The sequence below is a fragment of the Dermacentor silvarum genome, chromosome 3 (assembly GCF_013339745.2).
Source record: "Dermacentor silvarum isolate Dsil-2018 chromosome 3, BIME_Dsil_1.4, whole genome shotgun sequence".
Classification (NCBI taxonomy): domain Eukaryota; kingdom Metazoa; phylum Arthropoda; class Arachnida; order Ixodida; family Ixodidae; genus Dermacentor; species Dermacentor silvarum.
The window spans coordinates 76,752,332-76,779,010 of record NC_051156.1 but is presented as its reverse complement, the minus strand read 5'-3'; the positions used below and the strand labels follow the sequence as shown (position 1 = coordinate 76,779,010).

Sequence of the window (26,679 nt, the reverse complement as noted above, 5' to 3'; positions counted from 1 at the left end):
CGTGCTTGCCCTATATATGGGTATTTTGCGCGGCGCGATAGCTAGCGTTTGCGTGGCTCAGTGGTAGAGTATTTGGCTCCCACGCAGCGGGCGCGTGTTCGATCCCGGCGGGAATTTGGTACTTTTTTCGCGTTTCCGACGATAGCCGTTACACGGCGGACGCCGGCGGCGGCATCATCGCGACCCGAAACGGCTATTCGAATGAGCCCATAACAGCTTACGCTGTAAAAACAAAGGTGCGCGTATCGGTTTAGCCGGCGTAACTACATGCCCGCTAGGATTCAAAACGAGCGCACCTAAGAGCGAAAACCGGAAGTATGGTTTTCAGGTATTCACGCCGACGGCTTGGTGCGCTGCAGCCAAGTCGGCCGCTGGGCTCTATGGGAGCGTCCGCTCTGGTTGAATTTCTTTCGCTATGACTGGACAGACGAGTGGCCGTTTAATGCACCCAGACTGCTCTTCTCAGATGCCACCTTCTCATTGGTTGCGCACGTATACGTTACCGGACGAGGTACGCCACCTGGCCAAACTAGCACACAACACATTCAAACAGATTACAAGAGCTCCCACAGAGGGCGACACTAATACAACACGATTCCTTTGTCCCAAAGCCTACCGTCGACTTGAATCACCTTTTCATATCCGCAATCTTCGTCGTGGCACCGGCATCCTTCAAGTCTGCAAATGAAGAACTTCTGCATTGAAGTAGCCTGATATTTTACTTTTCTATGGTTGTTCACAATCCCACTCCACTCTGAAACGACTCATGGGCTTGAGAGTACATAAATAAATGAATAAATAAATCAATACTCGGTACCTCCCTCTGACTGCCCTTTTCTAAAGCCACGTACTTCCAAAGTCAGAATTAGGAACAATGCAGTGGCGCGAATCTCTGCAGTCCGGACAAAGATACAGATTTAGAAGTTAAGCACGTTTCATAAAATCTCATAAATTGGCTCGTCATCCACGATGCAAATGATCCTTGTGCAGATGTTGTGTCAAGTAAAGCTGTAGACAGCGTCAGGTGGCTACGTTGTTCATACGCAAAACTTGTCCGAATGTATTCATGGTTTTCTCAAGGTTGTTTCATTGGTTTATTACTGGTCAATTTACCAGTGAAAATGTTCTTTTAGAGAAAACGCAACACAAATACGCAAAGATATATGCGAGGAGGTCAAGACATGCATCAACGGTCAAGGAATGCGTTTAACGCCGGCTTCAGAGCGAGGTGTTGCTCCATAAAAAAGCTTTCTAGAAGATAGTCGTGTTTGTACACTTCGAAGGCGACATTGTTTTATTGTTAGAAACCAGAAAAAAAGAATATGTACCTCTACATTGCAATAAGGGGTTGTGTTTTTGGGGTGTGCTACAGAAAAAATCTGTTTCTATAGGAGCACATGGAATTGCATTCTTTGCAAGATAAAATAAAAATTCGATACTATTTAAAATTTCGGAACTGGCTTGCATTTTTAGGTGGTCTTCAACGGAGAGGTTCGGTTGTGATCCAGCTGCGCAATATGTACAGCTTCCCGCAGTTTTAGCTATATCGCGTGAGCGTCTATCACGTCTCATTTTAGCGCCTTTGAGCGGCGATAATCAGCGAGGCCGGCAGAAGTACTCTTAAGTGCCCTAAGCACTCTCCTGTGCAAGAGTCGTCTAATGCAATGTTCCCTTCAGCACGACGTACGACCATGTTATAATGTTCTCGCGCGATAAAGCTAAAAATACGGGAGGCTGTGCGTCTCTATTTTTGAAGTGCATGTGCACATTTGCAGAATTTTAAAAGCACACTACTGATTATCAGCGTGTGTGTGGCCTTTCGCAGATGACAAAGACGAAACAACAATGCAGTCCAGTCGCGCTGACACTGCTTTCAGTCATCATCATCATCATAGCCATGCACTATAGCCAACAAGACAAAGACGCCAAATAGGAGTTGCTGTTTATTAATTCTTGTGTTCTAGCAAAACACATTATTATCGGTACTATCCTTCGTACGACACTGGGCTGTTTTATTCCATGACATACGTATACAGGTCCGCATTCTCTTCGCTACATTGTGAAAAAAATTCACACTAAATCCATGTTGGTGTAGGTCAGAGAACGATTGGTTGCCAGCAGCCTCGCGCTTGTAAGCGACGTGCATGCCGGAAGAAGAAGAAGAAGCTTGGAGAATGAAGCCGACTTCGACGGAGTTGCCGAATCCCGTTGACGGTACACGAGACGCCGCGATGAGCGACATAGCTTCAGGAGCATTGACGTCCCCGATGACCCCGTGGAGCCCCCAGAACCTGCGGAGCCTGCAGAGCTCAGCGAACATTCCTACCACAAGGGAGAAGGTAACGACCGCTCGCGAATGCTCTACTTGTGAGTTTCGTAAGTAGTGGGCACTTCTGTTTACCCGTGATCGCTTTCATGCAGACACCGGCTTCACGACGCACCCAAGCCAGGATCAACATCAAGGTAAAAATGCCATCACTTCTGCGCTGCTTTCAGTTCGGAACGGCATCTATCATGCACAAAGAACAACTTCATACTTGTGAGGTCTTCACGTGTGTTCACAATATTATTGAAGTATGATGTTTCTTTCAAGTGTCCGGCTTGTGACTGCGGTAAAATAGCATGAAAGTGGGATCATACCTTGTGGACGAACGAGGAAACACATAACGGACGTGCTTTCCAGGTTCCCTTGTGGCGGTATTGTTTTGTTTGAATGTGGAATTCCAATAATGTTTGACGACAACTGTTTCGACGAGCAGAGACTGAAAATTCGGTGGACCAAGTTCACGGAAGATATTCGCAGCTGTTTCTGTTGGGGAATTGTAGGCAACATTTTCAAGAAAATTTCTTATAATCCTGTCTACCCTGCATCTCCAACGATCCGAACAGAAGCAGAAGACTGTAATGCCGTATCTCAACACACTGTAACCCAATGCATGTAGACTCATTTTTTTTACAGACAGAGGCTCAAAAGTTTTGATATGAAACAACAATAGTAATAATGAAAATATTCTTTATTTGACCATGACAATGATTAAGGAAGCTGTAAGTAAAGCTGCTCTTCGTAGGGACAACTTGACAACGGTTCAAGGCTATTTTGCACAAAACAGTCAGTAATGGCAATTACAGTACCATACTACATACAGCAAATCTGTGAAAGATGTACAGAGGCTATGAGTCTCATAAACAGAAAAAGCACAAGAACAGATATAAAGGTGGACAGAGAGTCACTATAATTTTAAAAAGCTGGCAGATCCCACGCCCTGTTTGAATCGATGCTATGCGATACAGTCAGCGGGGAGCCTACCAAGTTAACGAAATGATCCTGAGAGCACCGAGACGTATGCGACTCTTTCATGACCTGCATGAAACGCATGTCATGACATGCATGTCATGAGTGATCAGGAGTCCCCTTAGCTACACCTAACAGACCTTAAGGCGAAAGCCTTAGTCATGCTCATGACTTTGACTTCGACCATCAACGTTTAGCTTTTTGCTTCATTAAGTACCACATCCGAAACCATTCCATTGGTGTTTGTGTGTTAATCTTATTTCTGAGTCATTCTCATTTTTGGTCAGTCATGCTCATGACTATGACTTCTACCACCATACATTAGTGATTTCTTCACGTAGTACTCGCGTCCGAACCCATTTCAGTGATTTTTGAGTGTTAATCTTTTTTCGCTAAGTCATTGTCATTTTTGCTCTGTCATGGTCATGAGTATGATTTCTACCATCATCCTTTAGTGATTCTATCACTTACTACCGACGTCCAAACCCACTCCAATGGTTTTTGAGGGTTAATCTTCTTTCGCTGACTCATTGTCGTTGTTGCTGAGTCATGCTCATGACTATGACTTCTATCAGTATCCTTTGGTGTTTCCTTCACCTAGTACCCACGTCCGAACCCATTTCAGTGGTTGTTGAGTGTTAATCTTTTTTGCTGGGTCATTGTCATGACCTACATGACACGCATAATATGACATTTACGTCGTAACCTATCACTTATGTTCGCCATACACACCTGTCATGCTATGCCAATTTTGCTACTTACCAAGTTAACGAAACGACCATGAGAGCACCTAGACGTAGGCGGCTGTTTCTTGACCTACATGATACGCATGTCATGACATTCATGTCATGACATGCGTACATTCATGTCCTGACATCATTTATGTCCTTCATATACTCTTGTCCTAGTATGCCAATTTTGGTACATACCAAGTTAACGAAACGACCATGACAGCACAAAGACGTAGGCGGCTAGATAGATAGATGATAGATATATAGATAGATACTGTCGAAGTATCAAATGTTCGCCAAGAACTACTTCTCATTAAAAAAAAATCCAAAGTAGCAAAGAATCGAGAACTGATGATGCTAATGGGTGCAAGTATGGTTATGATAGTAACGATAATGATAGTACAATACAACAATGACTCAATAATGACCATAACTCAGCAAAAAATGACAATGATTCGGTGAAAAAAGATTTACATTAAGAACACTGGAATTGGTTCAGATGTGGGCACTAAGTGAAATACACAGTAAAGGATGATGGTAGAAGTCATAGTCATGAGCATATTCAGAAAAAATCACAATGACTCAGCGAAAAAAATTAACACTCAAAAACCAATGGAATGAGTTCGGATATGGTACTAAGTGAACGAAAAAGCTAAAAGTTGATGGTCGCAGTCAGGCATGAACATGACTAGGGCTTTCGCCTCAAGGTATCTTAGACGTAGCAAAGGGACTCCTGACTAATGACATGAATGAAACAGCCGCCTACGTCTTGGTGGTCTCATGGTCTTTCCATTAACTTTGTAGGTTCCCCGCGCACTGCTTTGCATAACATCGATTCCCACAGGGCGTGGGATCTGCCGGCTTCTTTTTTTTTGACGTGGACCTTTACAAAAAATTTAGCCACCTTTGGTGAAATGGCAAATGTTACCTACTTAAGTCGCTGCCTTTTTCTCGTTATTTGACTGTCTGATGAATGAAATAATGAATAGGAACATACGCACACACATAAAATGACAAACACTTATTGTTAAGGCGCTTCAAACAATGAGCTCTGTAGTTGACACAAGACATATAGTACGATGGGCACATAGTTGTTGAGGCCAAGAAACTGAATAATTGAAGAAAGCAGTGGAATATAGAATGTAAGAATCAATCGCGAAGGTAGGCACACTTGCAAAATCAATACAGAAATGGTACTAAAAAAGTTGTCGCAGTTTCACCTGAAAGGTGAAGCATCAATTGCGATAGCAAATTTGTAGAGAGCTATACGGAGTAATGATATTAGCTTTATCAGCTGTATAAACATGGACATGCAGCAGCACCGGCAACGCGCAGAACTGTTGACGCCGTCGGCGTTTTGCCCGCGTTCGCTCAAAATGCGTGCGGCGTTGTTGACTGTTGCCGGAGCCTCTGATATAAATAGGCACTTGGTGCCGCAGCTAAACGTCGCCTCCCTTCCCTCCCCCTTCCCCCCCTACCCCACGGCCTCTCGCGCATCGGAAGAATGCGCGTTTGCTCTACATATATGGTGATTGTAAAGGAGGAAAGAGACGCCTACTTCTGCAGCCCTTAAGGAAGCACGGCGCTGAACGCGCGTTTGTTCTCCGCCGTGCGTTCACTCCCCTTGAAAGAGCGCGTCCCTCGCGCCCTTTCACTCGCAGATACAGCGTTCGGCGGCGCGCGGCGACGATTTCATCTCCATTGACGTCATACGGAACCTCACGGCGACGGCAACGGCGATGATGACGCCGACGGCAGAAATCTGCTTTGGAGTGTCCATATAATTGCTATCGCAATAAAAGTTGTCGCAGTTTCACCTGAAAGGCGAAGCATCAATTGCGATAGCAAATTTGTCGAGAGCTATACGGAGTAATGATAGTAGCTTTATCAGCTGTATAAACTTGGACATGCAGCAGCACCGGCAGCACGCAGAACTGTTGTCGACGCCGTCGGCGTTTTGCCCGCGTTCGCACAAAATGCGTGAGGCGTTGGTGAGTGTTGCCGGAGCCTCTGATATAAATAGGCACTTGGTGCCACAGCTAAACGTCGCCTCCCTTCCCTCCCCCTCCCCCCACGGCCTTTCGTGCGTCAGAAGAAGGCGCGTTTGCTCTACATATATGGTGATTGTAAAGGAGGAAAGAGACGCCTACTTCTGCAGCCCTTAAGGGAGCAGGGCGCGGAACGCGCGTTTGTTCTCCGCCGTGGGTTCACTCCCCGTGAAAGCGCGCGTCCCTCGTGCCCTTTCACTCGCAGATACAGCGTTCGGCGGCGCGCGGCGACGATTTCATCTCCATTGACGTCATACGGAACCTCACGGCGACGGCAACGGCGATGACGACGGTGACGCCGACGGCAGAAATCTGCTTTGGAGTGTCCATATAATTGCTATCGCAATAATAAAAGATACACGTATTCAACTCCGATCAGATCAGATCTGCAAGATCAACTATGGGCCATCCAGCGAGCTCGAGAGGCGGCCGGGAGACTGGGTCCCTCAACCGCCACTGGCGCGGCCTAGGCTCAGGCCTCAATCCGCTGGTCTCAATAAAGTTGTTTCACTCACTCACGTATTCAAAATACATATATATGAATAAGCGAAGAAGGTAAATGACACGCAACTTAACGCAAATATAGAAAACAGAAAACTGTCAGCCATCTTCCATCTCCACTGGTGGAGATGGAAGACCAGCGAAGCTGTACTAGGGTGGGAATTATGTATTTACAATTAGGCTTATTAAGATTTGATGGTGTAATTGGTTTTTTGGACTAATAAGCAATGAAAAATATATATGATTTGGTGGTTTTCATTAATTAGTGACCACTTTTCTTTTATTTATATACTTCATTTATTTCATTATTTATAGACTTCATTTATATAGGGACGGTACACCGCCGTAGTGTGTACGGCAAAGGCTCGCACGTTCTTCATAAACACGTCACCAACGCCGCTCGTGTTCGGTGCGAACGCGAGCCGAAGGCGGCCGCCTTTGACAACAGTTCAGACCGTTGCTGGTGCTCCTACATGTCCAAGTTTATATAAACAGCTCCTCAGAATTTTGAGAATGACAGCCCATAAACAAATGTAAAGAAACAAAACACCGGCAACACATGCCTTTTATGTTAAATCTTCTGAGACTAAATATTAAAAGTGCGAAACAAAAAAAAAAGATGCAGTTTCGCCCGAACGGCGAAGCATCAATTGTGATGGCAAATTAGTAGCGAGCTATACGGAGTAAGCATAGTAGTTTTATGGGCTGTATAAACTTGGACAGATTCGCTTACTAACTGAATCAACACGGATGGTGTCAGCACGTACACGCAAATATCAATAGATCACATTCGATGACCGTGCACAGCCGCTGTCAAAACGCTGGCGTGAGCAAGCGCGAAAGCAGTAGCGAGCGAAGGTTTATGCTGTCTATCGCTTCAACGGAAACTGAGCGGCGAAAGCACAGCGCATACACAGGTAAGAGCCGTGTTGCAGATCGCTTTCAAGATACGGTGCTCGCGACCGCCCGTGGCCGCCCAAAGTACAAGTACGCGGTTACTTGCTCGTAGAGCAAAAGCCGCACTCCCTCCTTCCCTCCCGCACTGCCTTCCCTCTTTCCTCCTTTTGCGTGGGTGATTGAGTCGCCAGTGTGCCTTGCGCCCGGTCGCAAGATACGCATTTGGTGCCGCAGATAAACGGCGCCTCCCCTCCCTCCCGTCTCCCTACGGCCTTTCGCGCGGCGGAAGAAGTCGCGTTCGCTCTCCGCCGTGCGTTCGCTCCCCGTGAAAACGCGCGTCCTTCGCGCGCTTTCACTCGCCCATACAGCATACGGCGAATGAGAGTTTTTTTCTACACGCGGACACGACCATCTCAGACAGCCCTTAACAGCTTCGCTGTAAAACTAAATAGGTATCAATAGTTACATACGATGCCGCTCTACTCTAAGGAACTGATATAACATTCAGAGCTTTATTTTGCGCTTTCCAATCTTTCCACGCTCGAAATAGTTTTAGAACAACGAGTAAAACTTTTCAGCGTTGCTTGCAAAGCAGGCTTTTATAAGTACTAATGATGATAAATCGCTTTTCTCAAAACATTATTGGAGTTTGACGCTTCTGTTATTTGCACGGAGTTGCTCTATATTCTTGTAACCCCTTAGCTTCGTAAAAAACATATTTCTTTAGCAAGAAGAGCCCGCACCATGTGTAACAGCCCACATGGACAAACTACGGCTTGTAGCCATGACCCTCGTGGATCGAAGATTATTGCGGAATCGCTGCTGCTGAAGGTTATGAATGCCACAGTGCTGCATTTGCTCGAAGCTGCCCAAGTGCTACATTTGTGGCTAATTCATTCATTTATACTAGCACCTGCTAAAGAGCTTCGGAGAAGTCAAGCCATATGGAGTCAAAAAAAGTGTAGACATTCACTTTCCGCGATACGACTGCGGATCGAACGGCAGGCTGTGGTCATAGGGAAACCTACTGTAGAATGAACGTATTTTGGCCATACAGAAAGTTTTCGAAGAAGCCTAGAATCCCTACCCACGTACAAACAGCCGTAGGCGTTTCATTTCGTTGAATACAAATGAAATGGACAGCCGCTCCGCTGCAACACACCGCTGAAATGTGTGAAATTATTAATACAGACAGATATGAAAAGCTCTTCTTTTTTGTAACCTCGCCTCGAGGGCCTTCTTTATCTATTGGTCATATATGTGTGCTTTACAGTCGATGTTTCTTCCACAGAATGTCCAATAAGACCATTTCAATGTCTCTGATTGTTCCATTAGGGGGTCTTGTGATCGTGAACTCTCCAACCGGTTCAGTTATTTTGAATGGGAAATAATGACCTCTGCTCGCAGGTTCAAAGCCCGGTACAAAGATCCGAAGAGCGTGTGGCTCTATCGCGAACACGGCGGCCAGAGTCCACATCCAAGGAGCTTCGAGCGCTGCCGGTTCCGGTGCTACAATCGCCAACGGTAGAACCGGGGCGAGGCGATGGAGCACCCAGCTTTGACACCAGCGAGGTGCGTTCTGCTCTTGTCGTGCACACCAACTTTTTGTGGATTAGCAGTGAAAGGGTAGTAACTGCATCTTTTTTATGTTATATCTACAGTTTGGGCAAGTCTTCTTCAGGACAGGCCTCGTCTACATGTTATCTCAGAGAAACACCGTCACCTGTCTCCGCTTTCCAGTATCTAATATACATTTATGATAGTCATACCTAGCACATGGGAAACTGCCAGCAACTTTCTGCCCGCCGATGCCTTTTGAGGCTTCAAATGTATCATCGTGCATTCCAGAGTGACCGCTGGTGCTCGCGTACATACGAGAGCCCACACGTTATCTGATTAGACAAGACTTTTTGGAATAGAATTGGTAGCACTACTTGACCACTTTCAGAAAGAATAAGTGCACGTTGCGCTGAGCTACAATTGAAAACCATTGTTCTTCCAGCAAAAATCAGCCACCGGCAAAATGCAAAACGATGCAGTCGTGACAAATTGTCAAGCTACACGACTTCAATAGAAGAGCGATTACTCATATATGGCGGTTTTATATCTTATTACGAGAAAATATTTATTTGCAACTGTTTAAGAGTTATAACCGGACAAAGAGGCAGAACATAAACCAGGATGGCGTCTCAGTCTGCGGAACATCTTTGATTCTTTCTAATCCGATAAAGACACCAAAACCCCTTTGTCGTCTTCATCCCTTAAACACCACGCCGCGAAGACCGAAGCACCAGCGCGGTGCTCGTTAGAATTCTACATCGCAGGACAACGCATACGGCATAAGTCCGATGACATGAAGAACGACATCGATTTGTCGGACGTTTCAGTTAAGAGAGCCAGCATAGAGAAAAGTGGTTTGGAGATCACCCCAAACGAGCGGCCGAAGAGACAGAGGCGAAACTTCGCAACAGGCCAAGCAATGTCAAGACAGTCGCGCTCGGTATCGAGTGGTTGCGCTTTGATGGTGGGAGAAGTCGGCCGACGTATGTCATGAAGCACGGAACGCACGCGTTGGATGTTGTGCAAGGACAGCGCCGATGCCATAGACAAGCGACATCGGCAAAATTTTGGACAAAGCGGTGAAAGTATACACACGAAAGAACGCTGCTAGCATACTTCGGTGAACACTACGCAGAGAGCTTTATCACGGTGCCAGTTGTGCGTGGGTTAGGTGGATCCCAGCTGTGCTCACAATGTGGCTAAGTACGGCGATCTCTGGGTGACCAAAGCGGCATTTAGATGAGGTGAACTGGATGCCGCAGTCGCGAAACATACTGAGACTGGCCAGGACGCGCTGGAGGTGATTTGAAAAGGTCCGCGATAAAACGATATTATCAAGCTGACACTGGCAATTGGGCCATTTCAATCCATGGAGAAGGGAGCCCATCATGGCTAAGATGCTGCTGGCGCATGGTTGAGGCAAAAGGCATGACTTTGAACTAGAAAAGAATGTCCATAGCAACGATGTCGGTCTTCTTGTTGTCCAGTTAGTCGTCAAAAAATTGACAGTAACCTGATGATCTCTAATGATTTGAGAAGGCAGTAACCTGCCTTCACAGATCGTTATTTCGGTCCATAAAAGCAGCCGAACGCGTCCTCTCATTGTGGTAGATATTAGACGTATTTTTCTGTGTTCAGGTATATATTTTCTAGACGCTGCATTCAGGTAGTGATATTCCACAATGAACCGCCAGGTGTCGTCTACTCGTTTACGTCTCGAGTTGGTCAAACGCCGCTGGCGGCATCTGACCAACTCGCGACGTAAACGAGAAGCAGTCCCTAAACTGTTCAAGCATTTCCATAAGCCGGTGTCGATCTACACTAGTTAAGCTCGGTCCATTGTCTACGGCAGGTGTACATGACGTTGTCAGAGGCTTGGCTTCGCCTTGCATAGCAAAACAGTCTTTAGTGTGGTTGCTTTCATCGAGATACGCGACAGCCGTGCCTTTACTGATATGCCGACGTTCGCTTGTAAAATTCATCAAGAGAAACTCTGTACGCCCGTCGACTAAGATGAAGATGCCACTGGCAATGGCAACTCCTTGGAGGAAGAGAAGGGCGGTTGCATGTTCCGCTACTACTTCTTCGGGGTGCTGTGCGCCGCAACTGACGGAAACAAGGCTGCAAGACAGCGGCGGTATGCAGACGTCCTCGTCGATAATTCGTAAGGCGCTGCGTTGTCGCAGTGTTCCATTGGTCGTGTCGTTAGCAGGGGCAAATCGTACTACGCCCATCGCGTATGTTGACAAAGGCGCCATACTCCCTTAAGAAGTCCATTCCCAAAATGAGTGATTTGCAGCACTCCGGCAGAATCACGTATGTAGCGACAAAAGCGGCATCCCCGATCGCGAGTCTTGCAGTAGATTTGCCTGTAGGAGTCATAAACTGGCCGCCAGCATTTTTAATATAAGGGCACGTCTATTTCGTCTTGACTTTCTTCGAGTTTTCCGCCAGCGGCTCGCTCATAATTGAAAAGTCCGCGCCGGCGTCTACTAAGGCCGTCAGTTCGTGCCCGTCAATCGTAACAGCGAGGTCGGCAGTCACAATTTCGTCGGCATTATTTAATTTTTGGTTGGCGTCTTCCTTTCTCGGCATCATTGGGGGATTTTCGGCAATTTCAGGACTTACAACCTTCCCCCCAGAGGTCACTGCTTTCCGTTTCCCCGCCATGGGCTGGGAGAACGACCTCTGACGACGTTTGCAAAAGTGCCGCTGTTCGGCGAGGAGAAACGTGCTGGAGACGGTGAGCTCGACCAGAGATTAAAAGAGCTCACTTGCCGGTCAGCGAAGCTGTCGTCGAAGGGGATATGGCTTTCATGAGCCAGGCGACGCGTAGTAGCATATGTGCCGCCCTGGTAGCCAGCTGGGCGATTAGGGCAGAAACGATAGATGTGTCCTGGTTCTCCAAACAATTATAGCACAATGGTCGCCGATCTTCAGTGCGCCACGTATCGCTCCTAGGGAGCTGGGCCCGTCTGACAGTTTCCCGTTGGGTCCAGGCTGCGAGAGGATGCGGTTGACGGTATTCAGGAACCGGCACAGAAGACAAGGGACGGAAAACAGCGTCTGTATGGCTGTATGTGTTCGGTTGGTACGGCGGTTCGGACGGCGACGGACGGTGGACCAAGTCTGCGTAGCTGTATGGGCTTAGCGGGTATGACAGCTCGGTACGGGGCTCGGACGAGGCAAGCAGCTATCGGAGTTCCTGTCGTGGCCCTTCAGCGCCAGAGGCAACCGTAAATTCGTGCGTCAGTGGTGCCTGCAGTAACCGTGCGAGCCTAGCGGTCTCCTTCGCAATTTCCTCACGCACAATCTCTCGTATCAAGTGGCGTAAGCAGGTCTCATTGGCTGTAACCAGTGCTGCGGCTCCTCTCGATGCCGCGGCAATCAGATGATCGTACTGTTGGTACCGCTGCTGCAGCTACCACTCGATTGCTGTGGCCTCTTTAATAAACGTCTCCACTGTTGTCGGCGGATTGCGCACAAGGCCAGCAAACAGCTGCTCCTTGACACCACGCATGAGATGACTGAGCTTTTTAGCCTCCGGCCTATTGAAATCTGCGTGGCGAAACAAAGGCGCCATGTCTTCAGCAAACATGGCGACACCATTTTTTGGCTTTTGGATAAACGTGTCGAGAAGGCGCAGTACGTTTCGATCTCGATACCCGTTCACACTGCTCCAGCCAGTCCGGCGCATCTTCATGCGCGTCACCGTTAAATGGCTCGGTAATCCGAAGGTTTTGGACTGTTACTTGAGTTGAGCTGCTTGAAAGTGCCATTGCTGGAGCTGGGGTGGCCGCTGACGAAGGCGATGTTTGCAAGACACCAAATTCGGGGCTCAAACCTTGCAGGCGGCGGCTGGTGCGGTGAACAAACGTCGCGGCGCGTGCGTGTCTTGTGGGGATAGATGCAGGGCTGCTCGTAGGAGTGCCGATCATGAGGCGATGGTACCGAGCACCTTCACCAGTGTAGCGATTCACAAAGCTCAGGGGCTTTATTACAGAAGCAGATGCACCGCACCTTACTCGGGAGAAGATACCAGAGAATCGTCAACAACAAGGTCTTCTTCTCTTGATGCTGCCGGGAATCTCGATCGACCCGGTCGTCATCTTTGTAGGTGCCAGGGCGTATTTGTGCACGAATAGCGATGCCACAATATGACATGGCTTCCGATGGCAGGCGGGTGAACAGAAGTGAACATACAACCGACTAAGGGTCTTACAGACTACTTCTGGATCAGGAGGAAGTATAGGCTGGAGTATCAATACCTGTAACATATTCAAATACTAAGGGGGCACCTAGAAATTTCTTGTGATGTGTAAATGCAAGAGCGTTATTGATGTGGATTGTGTCGCTTAGTTAAGTCACTGAGTTTAGTATTGCGGTTAAACGTTGCTGAGTTAAGTGCTTCTGCGTCAGTTATCGATTGTAATGTTGCTGCTTATGAGGTCGCCACAACACAAGACGACAAACCGGCCATATTGCGATCTTTCAACTGAGTATTATATGCGCAGTTCTCATTACTGTTTTATGCACATTGAGTTGAGTGTTCTTTTTTGATGACCCCGCTTTTCAGCACGATGACACCACTTTGCCGAGTGATCACAGTACTTTTCCGAGCGGCACCATGATGTTGACACTACATTTCTTCATTGGGTTGGTAGGCGAACTCCACCTCATACTCTGGGGGGATGTGCTAGTCTTCGTCCGTGGGTACCTGAAGCGCGTTGCATATTTTTCGTCGTAGTCGCGATGGGCTCTGGTCAAGGCGTCTGCGGGTCCCAGACAGCGAAAGGTAGAGCGAGCAGCTGCAGCTCGCCGTGCACCTTTCCGCAGCCGCTCGCTCTGCCAGCTAGTAAATAGCCTGCCGTAATTTGTATGCCGTTTTTCTGCCACGGCTTTATGATGACAATTGGTTCGCGAAGTGAGCCAAGTAATGCTCTCGCATTAAAGGGTCACAGTGGCTCCAGAGGAAATTGAAACCGAGAGTCATGTCGTGAGGGCGATGTTTCAGTACGGCAAATAAACAGTGATCTGGTGACCGACAATGCTCACACGGATTTTACGGGGGCCAAGAATTGCTGGCGTGCTATCATCGGCGGCTTGTACCACGCATTGTGCAGCCATTGTCAGAGCCTTTAGAAGACTAATTCCCATATTCAAGACTAAGATGTGTGCTCTACTGTAAACATGCGCCGTAAAACAAACGGCCGCTACTTGGTCATCGACTGAGCTGCGGTGAGTGGGCAAAATTAGCAGAGTTTTTTTGGGCTGTGTCTGTAATACAGAATTACCTCCGGGAGTTACACTGTCTAGTTTTCCGTACGGTAAGCACCACGGTGGGATGGGGAGGACTACCGACGGGTCATCGGCGTGGTCGGTTGTCGTTGTTGCGGCGACAGCGTACGTGCGGTTGGGGCGACGACATGTCTGGAGTTACGATCGGGCAGTAAAGCGACGAGGGCTGCTTTCTGCACGACGGATACTTTGGTTGCTCCAATTGGAAGGACAACTACCAATGGTTGTAGCAGTGGGGCATGTCGTGTCTAACGCGAGAGCAGCTGAAACATATTGATCGGTCATCCCCGTTCCCTATGCAGCAGATTTATGGTGACGCAGGGTAATGGCAGGACTCGTGACTCGAGGGGTCAGATAACTTTCGGGTGCGCAGATGGAAGAAAAAAGCGAGAGGCCCAAGTTCTCAAATTCCTGCCGGACGATAGGTTCAATTAGGGACACCGCTGGTAAATTGGTCGGCTGAACGCCTGGAAGAATAGCTGCTGAAAACACCGCTTCCCACTGGCGACGAACAATGCGTCTGAAGTTTTCTTGTGCAACTGGTTGACTTGGAGGCGTCGGGACTTCACATGATGTTGTTGCAGTATTGTTGGGCAGGGTACTTAATTGAGGTTGAATGCGACTGCTTTTTGCTTGCTGAAAGCGCCGACAACATTTCACAATAACATCGGCCATAGCGCATTTCTGGAACACCAGGAGGTTGAAGGCGTCATCGGCAGTGCCCTTCAGAAAGTGTCCAACTTTGTGGGCTTCGGACGCGTTGTTATCGACTTTCTTGCAGAATGACAGCACATCATGAGTGTCTACTACGAACAACTCCGTCTCCGTGAATAGGCTTTCCAAACAAGTCGATGAGCTTCTGTTTGCAGAAGTTCTAGATAGTCAGATGATGCTCGTGCATCTCATACCTGGCACGGGCTGTCCCTCATAGGCTGAAAATGATCTTTGCTAACGTCGACGTGGCGTTCCCCCTCTCGTGGTACCTGAAACGTTCGTACAAGTGTATCCACTTGTCAATGTCCACGCCATTCGTGCTGCAAAATGTTCTGAGCTCTCGAGAATCTGCCACGATGGTAGGTCAGGGACTGCTGCGCCACTGGCTCTTAGTGCGCCACATCACATGAGCCAAGAAAGCGTCCGCTTTGCATTTCTGTGTTAAGTTGCCGAAGAAGGCCACGTGCTCCACACCTCCATCCAACATTTTACGGGAAAAAAGTGCATTTAGATTTACGTACAAGTTAAAAGCGGACAGAGGGAAATAATAAACCAAAATGGCGTTATAGTCCGCGCGACCTCACACCATTTCTTTCTTATCTAAGGAAGACACAAAGTGTATTTGTCGTCTTCAGCACCGCGGCAACAATATATTGGGACATTTGTATGCAGGAAACGCCGCAGGCCGCTGAAGGCTGTGGGACGCCGCTTCTGGTCGTTGCTGTGGGCTCTCATCTCCATGGCCTGCATCACGCTGCTGATACCGCTCGCCGTTCTGCTGCTGCCATACGTCACCCCCAACATGGGCCCTCGCTGTTCAGCTGGTTGGTGCGGCAATGGGACCTCTTCGATTACAATAGTGAGCAAGAGTGATTTAATCTGTTCGTTGATTTTGGAAATGTATAATGCATGCTGGCAGTTGACCTGGTATTCCTCAGTATACAACATGTTGAGCGACATCTCTGTTGCCAATCACAGCGTCAAACTGGGAAAACTGAACCACAATATATTTATCACCAGCAACGCCACATTGGGTGACAGCTTCCTTATAATAAAAAAGGAGGAAAATGTTCAGCAGGAAGTCGGTGAAACCTTATAATCTGTGATTTTATTAATGCACACTTGCTCTTTGACGGTAAACTAAATTTTCAATTCGATTTGTTGAACAGTGCGCATTCCACAGAGGCGGGCTAGTATTTTTTTCGTAATTACTTTTATGGTAGAAGTTTGAGACCCGAGGCTGGCGCCCTGCTTCGTTGTTAAACATCAGGAACGTTTCTTTCTGGGGATTTACGTGCCAAAACCAGTTATGATTACGAGGCACGCCGTAGTGGAGGGCTCCGGATTAGTTTTGACCACCTAGGGTTCTTTAACGTGCACTACAACGCAAGCACACGGACGTTTTTCCACTTCGCCTCCATCGAAATGCGGCCGCCGGGGCCGGGATTAAACATGAGGAACGGAATTCTCATTAATGAGACAAGGCATGACTCTCCGTTGTTTGGTCTGGCGTTGGCTGACGGTTCCATTTCGCCGCAGTCAACCACCCGTTGTTGTGACTCGTGTCCGAGCGGTCATTACGAGTTTGCGTAGCTGGTGATATATCATGGTGCCGGGTGATCAAGAGGTCCGGGGCGACGTCCAAGAGATGCAAAAAAGGGTTTGATTACAGTATTTACATTTTGAGAGTTTTCAATGTACGAGCACGAACGAGCACACTCACAGCACTGAAGGTACGGTTTTTAAGCCCTTCTTTTTCGCCCTTTCTCTCATAGGGGAATTCACTGTTCTCGTCCAATCAGAATCGCCGAAACGCTCGCAATATCCCGTCCATGACGTTGAACCGTTCCGCCGGAATACGCCTTCAAGGTTGCGCAACCGCCCCCACATACGGGCAACCGCTTGGAGACTTGGGAACCTCAACTTTGATCCGTTCCCAAAAACTAGATGGTGCAGTTTTTGGAGGGAAAGCTGCATGGGCCGCGCAGACTAAAATTCCTCCAGTGTGCCCGGCCAATACTTTATTAGTGTGTGTAGAAGGTGCACCAGTTCCAGCATTGATTGATACGGGCGTAGCTATTTCTATTCTTCACGCTGACTTGTGCTCTCGTCTACGCAAGGTTACTACACCTTACAATGCAGCTATTCTACGTGGTGCAAATAACGTTGTGATTCGGCCATCGGCGCAATGCACCGTTCGAGTTTCGATTAACGGGATTCGCCACCATATCCAGTTCGCAGTATTGACTTCCTGTGCTCACTTGCTTATACTAGGGTGAGACTTTCTCTCTTCGGCGTCTGCTTTCATTTCGTGCCGTCAACGCGTCGTTAACTTGACTAAGACCAAAAATTCCGACGACTTGCCCGAACCGCGCCTTTGCTTACGAACTGCTGACGATTGTATGGTGCCTCCTCGTCGCGAATAACTTCTTGTAGTTAACTCTGACATCGCCGATGGTGACGTTTTAGTTGTACCATCAGCCCGTTGCCTATCCAAAGGGATTGCTCTGGCACCCTCAAGCCCTTGTCGTCACCTGTCGTTTTGGTGCGTAAGAAAGACAGCTCAGTGCGATTTTGCGTAGACTACCGTGCCTTGAATAAAATAACATGCAAAGATGTATATCCACTGCCCCGAATCGATGATGCGTTAGATTCATTACAAGGCGCGGAGTATGTCACCAGCCTTGATCTACGCTCCGGAGACTGGCAGATCGCCATGGACGAATAAGACAAGGAAAAAAAAACTGCCTTTGCCGCACCCGATGGACTTTACGAACTTAGCGCAATGCCTTTCGGCCTGTGTAATGCTCCCGCCACATTTGAGCGGATGATTGGCACTGTACTACGGGACCTAAAGTGGAAGACTTGCTTATGCTACCTTGTCGAGATAGTCATATTTTTGTCAACCTTGCATCAGCACTTGCAGCGCCTCGACGAAGTCTTGAAATGCCTCTCTGCTGCTGGCCTTCAGCTGAATACAAAAAGGTGCCACTTCGCCAGCAAAACTATTAAAGTACTCGGACACCTTGTCAGCAAGGAGGGCATTCGACCTGACCCCGATAAGATTACCGCTGTCCTGCGCTTCCCCAGGCCTCAACGCGCCAAAGACTTGCATAGCTTCCTTGGCCTAGCTTCGTATTTCCGGCGCTTAATACGTAACTTTGCCGCCATTGCGGCGCCGCTCCATCAACTACTTCCTTCTAGAGCTCCCTACGTATGGTCGGTTGGACCAAACTGCTTTTGACGCCCTCGAGCGTGCCCTCACGTCCGAACTTGTACTTTGTTATTTCGACAACACCACACCCGCTCTTCTACATACTGACGCCAGCGGCCACGGTATCGGCGCTGTTCTTCTGCAACGTTAGCGAATTTCCGAAGAACGTGTGGTCGCATACGCAAGTGGCACGCTAACAGCTGCAGAGAAATATTATACGATTGCCGAGCAAGAGTGTCTTGCCATTGCTTGGTCCGTCCGAAAATTTCGGCCTTATCTGCACGGCCGCCACTTTACGGTAGTTACTGATCACCACGCCTTGTGCTGGTTGGCGACGCTAAAGAATTTAACGGGACGTCTCGGCCGTTGGATACTTCGTTTACAAGAATACGACTTCGGCGTCACCTACAAGTCTGGCAAGAAACAGCAGAATGCCGATGCTCTCTCTCGTTGTCCCCTACCACCGTCTTCAAACGCTGCCTGCTTACCACCTTCTATGAGCAAACCGCAGGACGTGTTTTCTGCATTTCCTTCGTTCGCATCTCTCGGCCAGCTCCCATCGAGCCTTTCTCATACGTTTGCATCTTGCCAACGTAGTGACCCCTACTGCCGCTCTGTTATGGAACGTATTCGCGGATCCTCTCGCACACCTAACGCTCGACTCCGTCGGCAGTTGAAGAACTTCAAGATCGAAAATTCGATGCTATACCGGTAAGTTTTTCATCCCGAAGGCCACCATTGGGGTCCTGTAGTTACCCGATCACTTCGGGCCCAGATACTGGAGACCTTTCGCGACGATCCCACTGCCGGTCACTTTGGTTTCCATAAAACGTATGAGCGAATTCGCAGCCGCTTCTCTTGTCCTGGACTTGCAACAAGCTCTGCCAACACCGCAAACGACTGACCTCACCTCCGTGAGGACTTCTACAACCTGTCCCGTGTCCTGAAGCTCCTTTCGCAGTTCATTGGTGTCGACCTGTGTGGACCACTGCCCTTATCGGCTGGCGGTAAACGATGTATTGTCACAGCTGTAGACCACTTGACTTGGTACGCTGAAACAGCCGCACTACCTTCCGGTTCCGCAGCGGAGGTTGCCTCCCTTTTCTTGGAAGCCATCTTTTTACGACACGGAGCCCCACGTATCCTTTTGAGTGACTGCGGCCGGACCTATCTGTCTAAACATCTCGACAATGTTCTCCGGGCGTCGAATACCATCCATAAAACGACTTCCAGCTACCACCCTCCAACTAATGGCCTCACAGAGCACTTTCATCGCACGCTGTCCGACATGATTTCAATCTACATCAACCCTGAGCATACCAATTGGGATGTTATTCTCCCATTCGCCACCTTCGCTTACAACACGGCCGTCCAACGCACAACGGGGTACTCGCCCTTTTTCCTTGTGTATGGTCGTCAACCGATCACTATCCTCGACATTCTCTATCTTTGGCGTCCCCGTGCCCTCGTTCACATCAATGTTTGAGCAATATGTTTCGCGCATTGCCCAGTGTCGCCAACACGCCCGCCTCAACACCGACCCAGTCAACAAGACCGCAAAACTCCCTATGATGCCTTCCACCGTGTCGTTTCCTTCCAGCCTGAAGACGAAGTGTTGCTGTGGACTCCAGTTCGCGTTCCTGGCTTATCCGAGAAATTTCAGTGCTGTTTCATCGGACCCTACACTGTTCAGGAACAGACTTCGCCAGTTAACTATCGTGTCACTCCCGTTGTTTCGCCTTTGGACGGCCGCTGCGGTACCACAGAGATTGTGCTTGTTTCACGTTTAAATCCTTTCATACGGCGTTCGCCGCCATAGCCAGCGGCCAGGTTTGCCGCTTCCATTCGCGGGGGTAATTGCGTGAGCATTATATTACCCCTTCATCTTCATCATCTGCATATTGTAACACACAGTTGGTTAAAGTTAGTTTAATTGATTTACGTTGGGCGAACTTGTGCCCGACAAACAGTTAAGCAAGAGTCTCGCTCCAATGTACACGGTCTTCTCACAAGCGTTCCACGCGTCTTCTTCGTGCCCCGCCTGATGATCTCTTCTCCGATCGCACGTGCCTTGTACGCACGTGTTGGCCGCTTCGCTGCTGCTATCTTTCGTACGTAGCAACACATGGACGGGCGCGGGAGACGGCTGGCGCGCGAGATTTGAAGGCACCTTGTGTCATTGTACCCCTTCCAAGAATGCATCGTCCCGATGCTTATAAAGAAGGCGGTGGTTTCTAGGCTGTCATTCGGAAAGCTTGTTGGCCAATTGTCTGTTATTGTCTGTCGTAGTAGGGTTTCATTCGGACGACATTAACGACTTCGGTGCGATGCCGCCGTCGTGAAGAGGTTACTTGACCTTCTGGAAGAACTTCGTTGTTCAAGGGGCTAAGTCGGCGAATTATTCTGTACGGGCCAAAATAACGACGAAGAAGCTTTCAGATAGGCCGCGCATCCGTACACGAGTCCACACCCATACCCTGTCTCCTGGTGCGTACGCGTACTGGACGTCTCTTCGTCGCAAGTTATACCGATTCGCATCGGTTTGCTGTTGCTGCTGAATGCGGTGTCGCGCCAGCTGCCGTGCCTCTTCAGCTCTTTCTGTGAAATCGCTGATATCATGGTCATTTTCCGAGGTCTCACCTACAGGTGGCATTGCATCTAAGGGTGTGGTGACGGTCCGGCCAAAAACGAGTCGGAAAGGTGTCATTCGAGTCGTCTCTTTCACTGCGGTATTGTACGCGAACGTTGCGTATGGTAGGATCTTGTCCCATGTTCGGTGCTCCATGTCCACGTATATTGATAACATATCGGTCAGCGTTCTGTTGCGTCGTTCAGTCAGTCCATTTGTTTGCGAATGATATGCGGTGGTTTTTCTGTGACTGGTGTGCGTCAGTTTCATAATGGACTGTGTCAAATGCGCAGTAATTATGGTTCCTCGGTCCGTGATCAGAACTTTAGGAGCGCCATGCCGTAGTACAATGTGCGTGACAAAAAATTCCGCTACTTCAATGGCTGTACCCTTAACAAGAGACCCTGTCTCGGCATATTGAGGTAGGTAGTCAGTTGCAACCACGATCCACCGCTTTCCTGACGACGATGTGGGAAAGGGGCCAAGTAAATCCATTCCCACTTTTGCAAATGGAATTTCCGGAGGCTCTATGGGTTGTAGGAGACCTGTTGGCTTCAATGGTGGCATTTTACGTCTTTGGCAATCCCGGCAGGTTGTCACATAGTGTTGCACAGCATTCAACAACTTTGGCCAGTAATACTTCGCACGGATGCGTGCGATGGTTCTGCTCACTCCTAAGTGTCCTGCTGATGGGTCATCATGGCACGCTTCCAATATCTCTGGGCGTAACTTTGAAGGTACGACGAGCAGAAATGTCTCAGCACTATGTTCAAAATTTCTTTTGTACAGGACGTTATTTCTCAGTACGAACGACGACAAGCTGCGGATAAAAGCTCGTGGAACGTCGACAGTGTGTCCTTCTAGGTGATCAATGAGCAGACGTAACTCCGCGTCAGAGTGCTGATGCTGCGCCATTTGCGATGATGTCACAGCTCCTAGGAACGGGCAATCCTGTTCATCTTCAGCAGGTGTAGATTTCGTGGATTCAATCGGTGCACGCGACAAGCAATCAGCATCACTGTGCTTGTGACCGGACTTGTATACGACGGTTATATCGTATTCCTGCAGTCGCAGGCTCCATCTTGCAAGCCGTCCAGATGGGTCTTTAAGATTGGCCAGCCAGCACAACGAATGATGGTCGCTGATAGCTCGAAATGGTCTGCCATATAAGTACGGTCTCAACTTGCTAATGGCCCATATCACCGCGAGGCAATCTTTTTCTGTCGCTGAGTAGTTCACCTCAACCTTTGAAAGAGTACGACTAGCATACGCAATCACTCGTTCCTCTCCATTCTTCCACTGAATGAGGACGGCCCCGAGGCCTAAATTGCTTGCGTCTGTGTGGATATCAGTCTCGGCTTCCTGGTCAAAATGCGCAAGAATTGGATTATTCTGAAGACGCGTTCGTAGTTTATTGAAGGCATCCTCCTGTTCACTTGACCAGACGAAAGGCATGTCTTCTTTTGTTAGCCGCGTTAGCGGTTCGGCAATCCTTGAAAAATTTTTTCACGAAGCGTCTGTAGTAGGCGCAGAGTCCTAAGAATCGCCTAACGGCCTTTTTGTCGGTTGGTTTCGGAAACTTTTCAACAGCCGCAGTCTTCTCAGGGTCTGGGCGAATGCCTTCTGAACTGACGACATGGCCAAGGAAAAGGAGCTCGTGAAAGCCGAAATGGTATTTCTGCGGTTTTATCGTCAAACCTGCTGATCTAATAGCTTTCATCACAGCCCGCAGTCGTTCTACATGCTGCTCGAAGGTAGCGAAAAAAACCACGACATCATCAAGATAAACGAGACAGGTTTGCCATTTCAGACCGGTGAGCATAGTGTCCATCATCCGCTGAAATGTTGCGGGTGCCGAACAAAGACCAAACGGAAGTACTTTGAACACGTATGTGCGTCTGGCGTCACAAATGCGGTCTTTTCGCGATCTCGTTCGTCCACTTCTATCTGCCAGTACCCATTTTTGAGGTCCAGGCAGGAAAAGAATTTTGCATCTCGTAGTCTATCTAGAGTGTCATCAATTCTTGGAAGTGGGTAAACATCCCGCTTTGTGACGGCGTTCAGCTTCCGGTAATCGATGCAGAAGCGCAAGGTCTGGTCCTTTTTTTTACAAGTACAACAGGCGATGCCCACGGACTTGCCGACGGCTGAATTACGTCGTCTTTAAGCATTTCCTTAACTTGACTTCCGATGGCTTCTCTCTCTTTTGGCGACACTCGGTAGGGATGCTGGCAAATAGGCCTCACTAATTCATCGACAATTATCCGATGTTTGGCGATAGATGTACGTCGGACCTTGGATGAAGTTGAAAAGCATTCGGCGAATTCTCTTATGAGGTTCTCTATTTGCTCCTTCTGTCCGGGCAGTAGACCTGGTTCAATGTCGATTGATGCAAGGACAGAATCCACATCTTGGGAATTCGATAGTGCAATCTCGGGAATGCTTAGGTCCGTAACTTCGACGAAGTTATTAAGGCTTGCAATAACGGTTCCCTTCGCGACATGTTGCACCTCATTTCCAAAATTAGTGAGGAAAACATTGGTATATCCGCCACGTAGCTGAACAAGGCCTCTTGCCATGCAGATACCTTTTTCGAGCAAGATTCTGGTGTTGCTGTCTGCAATCCCATCGTAGTCACTGAACTCGTTGCTCCTTACTGCAACAGCTACGCTGGATCTCGGAGGAATCATCACGTCGTCGTCAGCAATGCAGAGGGCATCGAATTTTTCTTCAGTGTCAAATGTTGCGAGAGCGTGCCTCGTTGAAAAGGAAACACGTGATTCCCGCAAGTCGATTACGGCACCGTTAGCCTGCAAGAAGTCCATGCCTGTAATCAAGTCTCTTGAGCACTCGGAAGGCACAATAAAGCTAGCGACGTAAGTGAAGCCTCGTATTCCTATTCTAGCCGTGCACTTGCCCGTCGGGTCGATGAGGTGTCCTCCCGCAGTGCGTACTTGTGGCCCTTTCCAAGGAGTCAGCACTTTCTTCAGTTTCCTGGTAAGCTCACTACTTATTACCGAGTAATCTGCACCTGTGTCCACTAACGCATTCACTTCGTAACCGTCAACAAACACACGTAAATCGGAAGCGACGTCGCTATTACGGCACTGGTTTCTGAGTCCCTTGTCGTCGTTCGGAGTCGTCGATGGAGGTTCTTCTGTTTTCGCACCAGCAGCGGCCTTAACTCCCCAGGTCGCTGAGTCTAGTTTTCCCGACGCGGGCTTTGCGAATGGCGTCTTGGGGAGCTTGATGACGGACGGGGGCTCGGTGAACGATACCTCAACGGTGCTGTTGATCGAGGTTGGTGTTGCTGAGAGCTGTATGGGAAGCTTTGACGAGTCGACAGGTATTCTTCGATTTCGAATGGACGCTCACCATTTCGAGGGCAAGGTGCATTCACCGGAAAACCACGGAGTCCTGCCTGGCGATAGGGGCACATTCGGTAGAGGTGGCCAGCTTCACCACAGTGGTAGCAAAGAGGTATTCGCTCGGGAGTGCGCCATACATCGGCCTTCCTAAATCTTATCTTGGGTGGCGACAGCGTATTTCGAGGCATCGCGTTGTTAATAGATGCAGTGGCTGCGACATGAGCACGTCCGGGATTTTGCCGCAGTACATCGGCATATTAGAGGCTCGGCTGGCGCACTAATGGCGCTTGGGGGTGTGCACTGAGCTGTGGTTCCCGGATCACCTGTCTGACCTCTTCTCGAACCACGTCTGCCAGTTAAGAGGGCGTTGGAGCGTTCTGGTCAAGTCGTAGCCTCTGAAGCTCTTCTCGCACTACAGATCGTACGAGCTCCCGTATGACTTCCACGCTGCTTCCGAAGACTGCTGGAACTGCGTCTACAGAGGTGACGTTCATTTCCCGGTTGTATATCCTTGATCGCTGAAGCAACGTTCTTTCCATTGTTGTCGCCTCCGAACGAAACTCAGCGACCGTGCGCGGCGGGCTACGAACCAACCCAGCGAATAGTTCCTGTTTTACGCCCCGCATTAGATGGCGAAGCTTCTTGTCCTCGCTCATGTTGGGATCAGCTCGGCGGAATAGGTGGGACATGTCTTCTACATACATGGCGACGCTTTCATTGTTTCGCTGGTTACTTGCTTGTAGGGCAGCTTCGGCCCTCTCCCTGCGGTCCGTACTCGGGTAAGTGGCAAGCAACTCCCTTCGGAAAGCATCCCACGAAACAAATGTCGCTTCGTGGTTTTCGAACCACGTTCTTGCGCTGTCCTCTAATGCGAAGTAAGCGTTTCGTAGCTTGCGCTGTTCGTTCCATTCGTTGAACTCCGCGACGCGCTCAAAGCGTTCCAGCCAGTCCTCTGCGTCTTCAAATGTGTCGCCATGGAAACGCTCAGGCGTCATCGGCGGATTCACTACGATGTGAGTTGGCGCGGCCTGAGTTGTCATCTCGGTTGCGTTTCTGTTAACAGATGTTGACGCTCCGAGATAATCCGGCAAAGGGAAAAACTCGGGGGGCTCACCACGTAGGCGACGACTGCTGCGTTGGTGAACAGGAGTCAGTTCGTTGGGTCCGAGTCGCCGTGCGTCCGGGCTGCTTTCTCTAAGTGGAGAAGGGCTTGAAATCATACCCAGCACCTCCACCATAATTGTAACACACAGTTGGTTAAAGTTAGTTTAATTGATTTACGTTGGGCGAACTTGTGCCCGACAAACAGTTAAGCAAGAGTCTCGCTCCAATGTACATGGTCTTCTCACAAGCGTTCCACGCGTCTTCTTCTTCGTGCCCCGCCTCATGATATCATGCTCCGATCGCACGTGCCTTGTGCGCACGTGTTGGCCGCTTCGCTGCTGCTATCTTTCGTACGTAGCAACACATGGACGGGCGCGGGAGACAGCTGGCGCGCGAGATTTGAAGGCACCTTGTGTCAATATATTCATCATCATGACTAGCGTCATTCTCTTCAGCGCGCGGTCTGCATAATAAACCGTCGAGGTTGAACAGCTGTCTCGCAATAATAATAATAATTTCCAAACGTTCATATGATCCTGGCGGAAGCGCAGCAGAGGTGGCAAGGAAGTTGTCGATATTGTGCTGGGCTCTATAGTCGCTATTTGAGAGCTGCATCCATGTGTCCTCGGTGTATTGTCTATTAAGATGCTAAAATATTCGCATTACGTTTAAGAAAAACTCAAAAACATTGTGGCCGCCGCACCATACTGAACTACATGTGTGACGATTAGCTGAGCAACAAGTGTGCCTGAACGGGCAAATACGATGGAATAATCTACCGCTTACGTGTAATAGTAACGTTGTTTACGCTACCTTTGCACTAGTGATAATAATAAATTATTGACACATTTGAGACCCCTGTAGAATGCGTCAATTTTGTCTGCGTCACATGTTACCCAAAATGTAATTTCTCGAAATGCGATTTAGCTTGTAATTCCCGAGTTTTAGTTCTAAACCTGAGACGATTCTACTTTTTTCTTGCTTTCTAGCCTGATCTTATTGTAAAAAAAAAATATGGCCCTAATAAGTACAAATATTTGCTGCACACAATCGGTTGCTTACATTTCTTTTTTCTACAACTCCCATCTGGTTAGGAGTAGTGGATTCCGCGCACTACGATTTTCCATCTGCCGCTGCCGATTACGTGTCTAACAGCTCCAGAGAAGGTTTCTCATAACTCATATATTGCAGCAAAAATGCGTTATAGACCATATGAGCACGACGCGAAAACACCAAGTTTTAATCGTTCATAGCTGAGTCATTGTATATTAACCCTGTTAGACATGTACTTGAGATTTACCGGCTTAGTATCATGGAGCGCAT

At 48.6% G+C, this 26,679-nt stretch overlaps 1 long non-coding RNA gene across 1 annotated transcript in view; it reads right to left on the bottom strand.

Moving 5' to 3' along the window:
• Nucleotides 1-3,025: 3,025 nt before the first annotated feature.
• Nucleotides 3,026-26,679, bottom strand: part of LOC125943841 (uncharacterized) — a 70,761-nt gene continuing 47,107 nt past the window's right edge. Inside the window, exon 3 of the long non-coding RNA XR_007465935.1 lies at nt 3,026-3,151. This is a non-coding gene — a long non-coding RNA (uncharacterized LOC125943841). The remainder of the gene's footprint in view (nt 3,152-26,679) is intronic.